The sequence below is a fragment of the Tenrec ecaudatus genome, chromosome 2 (genome assembly GCF_050624435.1).
Source record: "Tenrec ecaudatus isolate mTenEca1 chromosome 2, mTenEca1.hap1, whole genome shotgun sequence".
Lineage (NCBI taxonomy): Eukaryota > Metazoa > Chordata > Mammalia > Afrosoricida > Tenrecidae > Tenrec > Tenrec ecaudatus.
The window spans coordinates 135,802,720-135,813,319 of NC_134531.1; the positions used below are offsets into that span (position 1 = coordinate 135,802,720).

Sequence of the window (10,600 nt, forward strand, 5' to 3'; positions counted from 1 at the left end):
GAGGCTCGAGCAAAAATGCTTTTCCAAAAAAAAATTTTTTTTACAAAAAAATGTATTAAAAAATGGACCAGAGCAAACATTCCAGGCAATACTGCTGGGTGCACTAACTCAGAGAAAGCTGCTCCATGCTCACTAGCAAGAAAAATGTGTACTATAAAAGCTCCACCTAACAGAGCTTTTTTCCGATTTTGGGAGGCATCCCCGCAGTCTTGTTGTTAGGGGCCAAATCAGCTCCCACTTGATGGAACCACATAGCAGAACAAAACACCCCGTGGTCCTGAGACATCCTCATAAAGCAGCCATGACATCCTTCCATCTGAGAGTCTTCCTGTTTTCCCCTGCCTTTCTACTTTACTGGGCACGCTGTCCTTTTCCAGGGATTGGTCTCTCCCGACAACATATCCAAAGAATGTGAGAGAAAATCTCCCGGTTCTTACTTCTAAAGAGTATTCTGGCTGTTCTTCTGATGTGCTGCTCTTCAATATTCTTCACCAGCACTGTAATCCAAATCCATTGATTCTTCTTCAGTCGTCCTTATTCAGTGTTCGATTTTCACATGCATATGAAGTCTCTGAAAATGCCATGGCTTGACACAGCCAGACTGCATCCCTCCTGCAAGCACGGACGTCTCGAAGCTGCATGTCATGGCTGCCAGTTGACGCTCGTCACCCCCGAGTTCCCCATGGACAATGATATTGCTGTGCTCGTGGTCGACAATGGCTCAGACATGTGGAAGGCCAGCTTCATAGGTGAGGACAGCGCCCCAGCCATCCTCCTCTCGTCCTGGACAGTTCCCGGCATCGGGGCATGAAGGAGAGTGTGGGCCAGAAGTACTCCTACATACGTGACAAGGCCGAGGACAAGAGAGGCATCCTGCCTGTCAAGAACCCCATTGACAATGGCATTGTCACGAATTGGAATAACACAGAGAAGAGCTAGCAACACATCTTCTACAATGAACTTCACTTGACTACCTAGGAGCACCTGTGTTGCTGACTAAAGGCCTCTTGACCCCCAACGCCAACAGATAGAAGGTGACCCAGATAATGTTCAAGACCTTCAGCACCCCCACAATGTGCACCACCATCCAAGTCATGTTGTCCCTGTATGCCTTTGGCCATAATACTGGCATGGTGATGGATTCTAGTAATGGGGTCACCCACATTGTGCCCATCTATGGGGGCGGGGAGGTCCTCCCACACATCATCCTGCATCTGAGCCTGACAGGCCGGGACCTGATTGGCTACCTCGTGAAGATTCTCACAAAAAGGACTACTACAGCCGAGCATAACATTACCGAGAAGTTCTGCTGAGTCCCCCAGGACTTCAAGCAGATGTAACCACAGCAGCCTCCTGCTTCTCCCTGGAGAAGAGCTATTGGTTGCATTTGGATTCCCAGGTCAAGAACCTGTGGAAGGAGCAATTCTGTTGCCCCTAAAGTGCTATTCCAGCCCTCCTTCTTGGGAATGTAATCCTGCAGCATCCAGGAAACTCCCATTAACTCCATCCTGAAGTATGACGTTCACATCCATAAGGACCTGTACCCTAACACAGAGCTGTCCTGTGGGACCACCCTGGCCCTGGCATTGATGACAAATGCAGATGAGGGCGCTGGCACCCAGCATATCTCTCCCTTCCATCGCCCACCACAAATGCTTCTAGTGTGACTGATTCTTCCTCACGTCACAACACCCTTTCTTGACAAAAGCTTTACTTGCATAGGAAAAAAAATTTTTTATGTGATTGTTATGGCTTTATTTGTTTGAATTTGCATTGATATTTTGTTTTTCTTTCAGTGCTTGGCAGGATTTAAAAACTGGAACAGTGAGGGTGACAGAAATTGTCACGAGCATCCCCCAGTTCTGCAATGTAGCAAAGGACTTTGGGTATACATTGCTTATTGTTTTCAATTATCGTACCAAGCACCATGGGATGCCGTGTAACAGGAAACCGCTGCCCTTCTCAAAAGCCATGCTCGATTCCAGAGAAAGGGGCTGGCCCTTGTCTCCTCCCTCCCTGCCCAATACTGGTCCTATTTGCTTTAAAGGTTCCTTTCAAATGGCCAGCCATTTGGGTGCCCCTCCCTTTTTGCCACCCTCCCCCCAACCCCCCCACCCCACCCCCACACACACACAAATTCAGAAGGATGAAAGCTTTGGAGAAGCCAGGGCTTTACCTGTACATGGATTTGACCATCATAATAAAAATGCACATCTTAAAGAAAAAGAGAATACTATTCCTTGGGTCAGGCACACCTTTGTCCTCAAAGAAGCATGTCTTGTCCATGCTTTCAAGAGGCCTTGGGCAGGAGCTCCAGCCACCTCTTGATGGTTTGATCTCTTGACTGCTGCTTCCATGAGCTTTGGTTTGGAAAGAAGCAAGATGAAATCCTTGACAACTTCACCTCTTCCTGCAGTTACCATCATGCTGCCTGTTGGTTCAGTTCTAGGGATGTTTTTCTGTCTGTAGAGTTATGACCCACACTGAAAACTGCAATCCTTGGTCTTCACCAGCAAGTGCTTCAAGCCCTCTTCACTTTCAGCAAGCAGTTTGTGTTGTTTGCATATCATAGATTACTAAGCCTTCCTCTAATTTTGATGACACATTCTTCTTCATATGATGCAGCTTCTCAGATTAAGAATGGTTTTCGCTGGCAGCATTCCAGCAGTTGGAAAAGCATGGCAGTACAGAGAAAACTCGGCTTTTAGTGTCATCCAGATCTATTCTTCAGTCACAGGTGTTTTATACTATTTCCATGACCCTGGACACCTCCTTTAAATTTCATAAACTTGAGTTTCCTCAACAAAACAACAGAAATATTAAAAACACCTCATTGAGTTGTTTTGAAAACAAGATGACTCAGTGTCTGCCTAAGCACAGCCTCAATAAGCATTAGTTCTGTGCTTCCTAGAAGAAAACGCAAGACATGCCCACCTAAGAGAGAGTGCAAAGCAATTACTGATAAGTGCCCAGTGATAAATGATGCTGTCAGAAAACACTGTTATGGTAAATACTATTATTGATCTAGGCAATGAGTTGTATTGTTGATAAGCAGCAAGAGATACATGATGTCCTCAGTAGTGTTTGGTAAGGGTAACCCACTGTGGACTGGGGTGGGCTTGAAAAAGAGGTGTGGGGAAAACGGGAGTTTGAAGGATGGACATTATTTACTGTGTTACTGTTTCCACTTTATTTTAACTTTATCTTTTAATATTAATATACAATAAAATTGAACTTTATCAGCGTACAGTTGAATGAGCGTTTAGCACATGTATGGATTGTTGCAACCACCACCCCCCTTCGGACAGCAAATAGTTCCATCACCCCACAAAGCTATTTCATGCCACCCCTTGATAACCACACCCTCATTCTGCGATTAACTTCTAGCAATGACTGGTTTGCTCTCTGTCACTGAATTGATCTGTTGAAGCATGTCAGAAGAATGGAATCATATAGCACATACTCTTTTGGGATTGACTTCATTTAGTATAATGCCTTCGACACGTCTGGACTGTTGCATGTATCAATATTTTATTCCTTCTTCCTTCTGAGCCGTATCGAATTACCTAAATATACCACATTTGATTCTTTATTCACCCATTGAAGTGCATTGGGTCATACTCAACTCTGGGCTGTTAAAAACAGAGTTGCCATAAACATTTATGATTTATGTATAGGTTTTTATGTGAACATATATTGTTTTCATATAGTAAACACCTGCAAATGAGATTGCTGTATCATATGGTAAGTGACTATTAAACGTTAAAATAAACTGATAAATTATTTTCCAAAGTGACATCACCATTTTTATTCCCAACAGCAATGTGTAAGATCACCAATCTCTCTGTAAAGTCGGAAGTGGCTGTGCAGGGCCCTGAGTTTGGTGCTTTATTTTCGTTTCATTTCATTGTTTTGTTTGAAATGAACCTGTATGTCACAAAAGAATCCAAGTGCATTTCAGTTTTTCTTTTATGCCTTTTATAGTTACTCAGACCAACTTTGAGATCTGATGGGTAAGGAATCTGCAAAATGTTTTTTAAGCTGTGACCTTTCCCTTTTCTATTTTTTTTATTTTAACTTTATTTTTGTTGTTTTATTTATTTATGTATTTCCCCTTCTGTTTGTGGAATATAATAATTACAAAGAAAAAGATTTTGTATGTATGTTAACAGCCCATCTCATCAAATGAAATCAATAGCAATATACCATTCAACCCCATACATCTGGTCCTTCTTGTCTTTTTTTCTCCTTAGTTTTCCATCCTTTCTGTGTCCCTCCTTCCCTCCAAAGCTGGCCTCATCATAGACTTTAAAATCAGATCCTTTGATATGTAAATAATTGTCTTTTTTATAATAATTATGCCATAGAATATTTATTTTTATGAGTGTGACAATCTTTGCTAAGCATAATGTCCTCTAATTTTGTCCATGAATTAAGGTGTTTGACAGAATCATTGTTTTCTAAGGATATATAATATTTCATTTTATGAATGTACAATGGAATGTTTGCTTATCCCTTCCTGTGTACTTGGAAGTTTTTATTAAGTCTCTTTGCTATTATAGAAATTTCTTCAATAAACAGAGATGTGCATATGTCTGTTTGTATTTTGTTCTTTATTTCGTTAGGGTATATGCCAAGTAACTAGATTACAGAATATAATGTATTTGTGTTTACATTTGTTTAAGGAAATATCATACCGCTTTCCATAGTGATGTAGAATTCTACAATCCCATCAACTGTGTATTAGCTTTATAATCTTTCCACATCCTCTCCACTATTTAATATTTTCTGGTGTTTTGCTTCTGTTGTTGTCAATTTTGCTGTGTTGGTGTGAGATGGTATCTCATTGTTTTAATTTGTATTTCTTTTATCACTAATAAAGGTGAATATTTCTTCACAAGATTGTTGGCCACTCTTATGTCTTCTTTAGTAAATTGTTTATGCATGTTTTGTGCCATTTTTATTTGTATTTTTATTACTAAGGTGTTGTTGTTTTTTATAGATTTTTGAAATTAGCACTTTATCTAATATATCATTGTTAAATATTTTTCCCAAACTGTGAGTTCTCTTTGAACTCTTCTGATGAAGTCTTTTGATGTGCTTAAATATATTTTTAGACTATTGCTGGCCTCTATTTTATCTCCATAGCATAGCTATTTTTCATTATGTTCAGTAGTGTATTTATGCTTTATATTAGGGCCCTTAAGTTTATCCCTATTTTTCATCATTAGTTTTTATGGATCTGGGGTTTATACTTTGGTCTTTGATACATCTTGAATTCATTTTTGTATGTGATATGAGGTATGGGTCTTGTTTCATTCTTTTGCAGATAGAATTCCAATTTTTCCAGCATCATTTTTTGAAAAGGTTTATCTCTCCCCCCTACTTAATGTGTTTTAGTCCTTTTATCAAAGATCGGGTGTCTGTAGGTCTGTACTTTCTGGGTTGTATTTCTGGGTTCTCAATTCCAATCCACTGGCCTTCAGGCCTATTGTCTTACCAATCCTAAGTTATTTTGATTACTGTGGCCATATAGTAGGTTTTAAACTCTGACAATGAATGGCCTCCTGCTTTTTTTTTTATTCTTGGTTTCTTTCCTTTCCATATAAAGTTGGTGATTCATTTTTCCATTTCTTTAAAGAACTGTGCTGGAATTTGAATCAGAATTGCAATTGAATTCTTAAAGCATTTCTTAGTAACGTTGACATTTTCACTATATTTAGTCTTCCTATCCAGTAGCAAAGGATATTATTCCATTTGTGTAAGTCTCTTTTAGTTTCTTGTAGAAGAATTTTATAGTTGTCTTTGTATAAGTCTTTTGTATTTCTCTGTTAAGAACTATTCCTTGATATTTTATCTTTTGGGTAGCTATTGTAAATGGTATTATTTCTTTCATTTCTTTAATGTACAATAATCCATCTGATTTCTGTGTTTAGTTCTAGTCACTTTTTAAATTGCATCTTTGGAATTTTTCATATACATAGATTATATCATCTGCCAAAAAAAGAGAAAATTTTGTTTCTTCCATGCCAAAGTGGATGCCTTTAATCTTTTTTATATCTATGGTCTGGCTAATACTTCCAAGGCTATATTAAATTAGAGTGATGATAAAGGGCAACCTTGTTTAGTTCCTATTTACAAAGGGAATATTTGGTTTTTCATATATGGCCTTTATTATATTGAGGAATTTCCCTTATATTCCTATTTTTTGAGCATTTTTATCAGGAATGTATGTTTTTAATCTTAGATGATCTAAATACCTACAACTATGAGTTCTGCCCCAGGTTCCCCAGAATAAATGAGCTGCTTCTTTCCCTTTTCACTTCCTTTCCATAGTATTGATTCTTTTCTACTTTGTTTCCCTCTCTCCCTCTGAATTGAAAGCTCTGGAGTACAGGATGCCTCCCTGCGGTTTCTACTCCCCCACAGCATCTAACACTGGATGTGAACACCAGTCACTCTAGATGCTTGCTGAGTTACCACTTCCCACCTCTCCCATTACCTTAGCTCTCCACACCCAGTCAGAACCCAGAGTAAAAATGCTGAAATATAGGCTGAGGAAGAATAATGTAAAGATTATCAAGCTACAAATAAGGAAAACAGTTGAATGTTGACAAGTTTTTGTTTTGTTTTTGGTACAGTGACTGTGTATTCTTTCCAGCTATATATAGAAAGTTTGACTTGGTTTGCCAAAGACGTTCTAGTCATTTAAGTTGTGAAAGATCTTCTACATTGACACTGAGAAGGTGTCACCTGCCACATAAACTTTATACCTACATAGTGAATTGCATTACAAAACAGGTACCTTTTCAATATGTGCCAGCTATGACCTGGAATTAAATGTCATAATCCCAAACCCAACTGTGATAAAAGTTATGAACTATAATAACTTTGTGGAAGGGAAATATCCTTTTATTCCCCCATAGAATTTTCATTCTCTTACAGGGGAAAAGATTATAAGTAAACAATTATGCAATATCTTATATAAGAACTGTCATGATGTATTATAGCATATGAGAGCATAGCACAGCAAACTATGGAGAAGTGAAATTTCTTTTCTCTTTTTAAAAATAATTTATTGATATAAAATTCACATGTCACACACCTCCATAGTCAACTTGCTTTTAAAAAGAGTTGTATATACATCATCATCATCATCACAATCAGTTCTAGTGCTCCCTTCTCCTCCTTCATTATTTGCTCCTTAATTCTCCTCAGCTTCCCCACCCACCATTCCTGATAAACAATTGGATCAGTTATAAGAAAAGTCTTTTTAAAATGTATTTCTTGTTATTCTTTCTACAGAATGAAAAGGTCATCTAACCCCATAAATAGTTCAAACAATAATCTAAACTGAAAAGCCATGTGACACATTTTGTTGGGGGGCCTCCCATAACCCATATTGATGTTGTTAGTTACCATGGAGTAAGTCCCACCATTGACTTGTGTGTGTAATAGAGCTTTTAGTTGGCTGGTCCTGAACCATACTCATGATTTGGCAAGTTAGATCCCAATGTTGCAATTATTGTATCAATCCATCTCATTGAGGGTTTCCCTCATTTTCATTAACCAAAAAGTTGTCATTTTTAGCAATTGGATTCTCCAAATGTAAGCAAGACAAAGTCTGGATCCTTCCTAGCTGCTAAGGAACATTCTGATGTTGTTTTATTACCTTAAATAGACCACAGTATCACATGCACTGTTCTTTTATGCCAAGTGTTTGTAAGCATGATTGTTGTTGTTAAGTGCCAGCTGTGTCGGTTCCCATCCATGATGACCCTTTGCACAACAGAACAAAACACTGCCCAGTCCTGCGCCATCCTCACGATAGTTCCTATGCTTCAGCCCATGGTTGCAGCCGCAGTGTCAGTCCAGTTCCTGCAGGCCCTCTTCTCTTTCACTGCCCCTCTCACAAGCACTGCCTTGCTGCCCAACACCACCTTATTTTCTTGACCCTGTTATCTACTTCATGTAGCAACATCTTAGGCCTTTCTTTGCCTGTTTCCTCCTTCATGTGCTTTGCTGGCTATCTACCTAGAGTTTCTAAAAGTGTATTTCAGTTTTAAATATTAACAACGGGATTTTGATAAAGAATAGATTAGCACAGTGCAAGCTTCTATGTAACAGCTGCCAAGATTTCCAGTAAGTGGTCCTTGCTAGGCTCTCTGGACTGGTCAGCTGGGCCATTCAGCCACATGCTTTATTACAGATGCTTCTGGAAATGGAATTGAGTCCCTGCTTACATGAGCTCATTTAGCCCTCGGTGAAGTGTTAGAGTCACCAAATTCCAAGATGCATTGCAGCAGCCTCACTCGGGAACTGTGAGGGGTCTGAATCACACTGGGGACACCATCAAAACAGTTAACATCAAACTGACGGTCCATAAAATTTTTTCACTTTATTTCAGCATAAATTTATTATTTTCTATTAGAATACTTTTACAGTTATTTATAAAAGCAAAACAGTTTTGTCAGCCCAGTTTTGTGGATCAACATGCCTACAAGGTTAAACCATGCTACTTTATAAACCTTCCAGCACACTCCTATGATGCTTCAAATCATGTGGTTTCATCTGCACATGCCACAGCACGGGATGTTTGCTTTTGCTGTTACAACCAATATTTTTAGCAGTTGCTAATTTTGTCTATTTTTCTAGTATTTCACTGACAATACTGTGATAGATAGGATTTGTGAACCTGTAACAATAACTAAGGAGCCCTAGGGCATTGTGAATGTATGCATTGGGCTGCTAGCCACAGGTCAACAGATTGAAACCACCAACCACTCACAGAGAGAAAGGGGAGGCTTTCTGCTCACCTAAACTTTGTTTCTGCTTCCTTCCCTTTCCCTTTCCCATAATGATGTACAGCCTCCGACACCCTTTATAGAGTTGGTGTGAGTCAGAATAGACTCCATAGTGATTGATCTTTGTTGAGTAACTATTTTGAGAAAGAAATGGTAATTTATCTTTTTCTTAAAGGAGCAACATCAAAGAAGGCTTCTCAGTTGCTAATAATGTATGGATTTAGTATAGAAAGATTTTACAAAAATTTTATTTGATGTTAATATGCATATAATCTGAGATATATTCTAGTTAACAATTTATAACTATATGTATTATATATTATTCTACTAATAAAATGAACAAAAACATTACTAAGGATCTATGTGGTCTGGTGTGAGAGAAAGTCCATGAGTCAAGGGGAGGGGGGACACTGTGTTATCACAATGGGTAACACAAATCCTAGTGATGCTTTGATGCAGTGAAAAAAGTAAGCAATAAAATAATTAACTCCTATTTTCACATTTATGTAAAAACATTGTAAATGATGTCTCCAAGTAGTTGAGAATGTTAGCTCTTTCCTTGCATAAATGTTAATATGCCTGATTATTTAATTTTGTTCATCATATCCCTCAACTATCCGTTTTTACTTTAGTTTCTAAATTGATGCTCTATCACCCAGCACAATACTTTAACTGTTCAATTGTTATTTTCAAATATTTACTTGGATCACAGAGCCACAATTTTACCTCCTGTGATTTGCATTTTAGAGTACTATGTACTTGAACCCATAGTTGAACCCAGAACTAAGAAAATATCAGACATTCAAAAGGGACTCAATCAGATCCATTCTTCATGACATTTAGAGAAGCATTAACAGTTTGATCCACTAAATAAAATGCATTGAATGAATCAAAGTTTGAATGCATTCTAGTATTTTTCAGTTCGGTTTCAAGTAAATCTGAAAATATCAAGTGTTTCAGAATTGTCCTTAAGGTCCCAAGAGTGACCAACTACGGTCATACACATCTTTAAAGGGCTTAGAGAAGGATGAACCAGCCCTGCTAGCACTACTCCACCCAATACGAACAGTCAAGTATGGGACAGTCTGCTCGCCCACAATTCAGTGTAACACTGGCCAAGGAGGCACTGTAGAAGATAGTCAGACTCCAGCCATTCTTCCAGAAGCCCCCCTACCAAATCTGGGGAGATAGTGGAATATATACAAAGAAGAGAAAATGAGATAAGTGTAGAAGTCACACAAAAATAACATTCCTGTATCAAGGAATTGAGCAGTAGAGATGAATACTTTGTGCCTCCAGGGATACATTAGCCTTCTTTCCATGAGTCAGCAGCTTCTGGATGTTTGCCCGCATTGGTAAGTTGGAGCTGGCCCATACAACTTACAAGAACTGTTAAATTTTCAGGAATTGTTCCAGCCAGTTGGTAAACACAGGAGTTGTTAAAATTTTAATTGGATGAAGCTATCATTACAAATGTATAAACTATTATATTTATATAAATTACCAATTTATAATTATATTAAATAATGTATATGCTGTAAATAATAATTATTTTCCTATTAAATTATTCTGAAATCAAAAGGAATAAATACCCAAAACTTATCACTTACTAATTATTTTACTGTATTTTACTATTCTCTAATCTCAAATATTCTGTACATCTATATAAATAGAAGAAATACAAAGTAACAGTATGATACTGAATATCTGTGCTCAACTATAAATTCAATGACCTCATGTTGCTAGCTTGAAATCAGCTATAGTGGGAGTGTTTACATCATGGAAATCCACAATTT

At 38.1% G+C, this 10,600-nt stretch overlaps 1 pseudogene; it reads left to right on the forward strand.

The window, feature by feature from the left end:
• The first annotated feature begins 1,046 nt into the window (after positions 1-1,046).
• LOC142440107 (actin, cytoplasmic 1-like) lies at positions 1,047-1,667 on the forward strand (annotated as a pseudogene).
• The last annotated feature ends 8,933 nt before the right edge of the window (positions 1,668-10,600 follow it).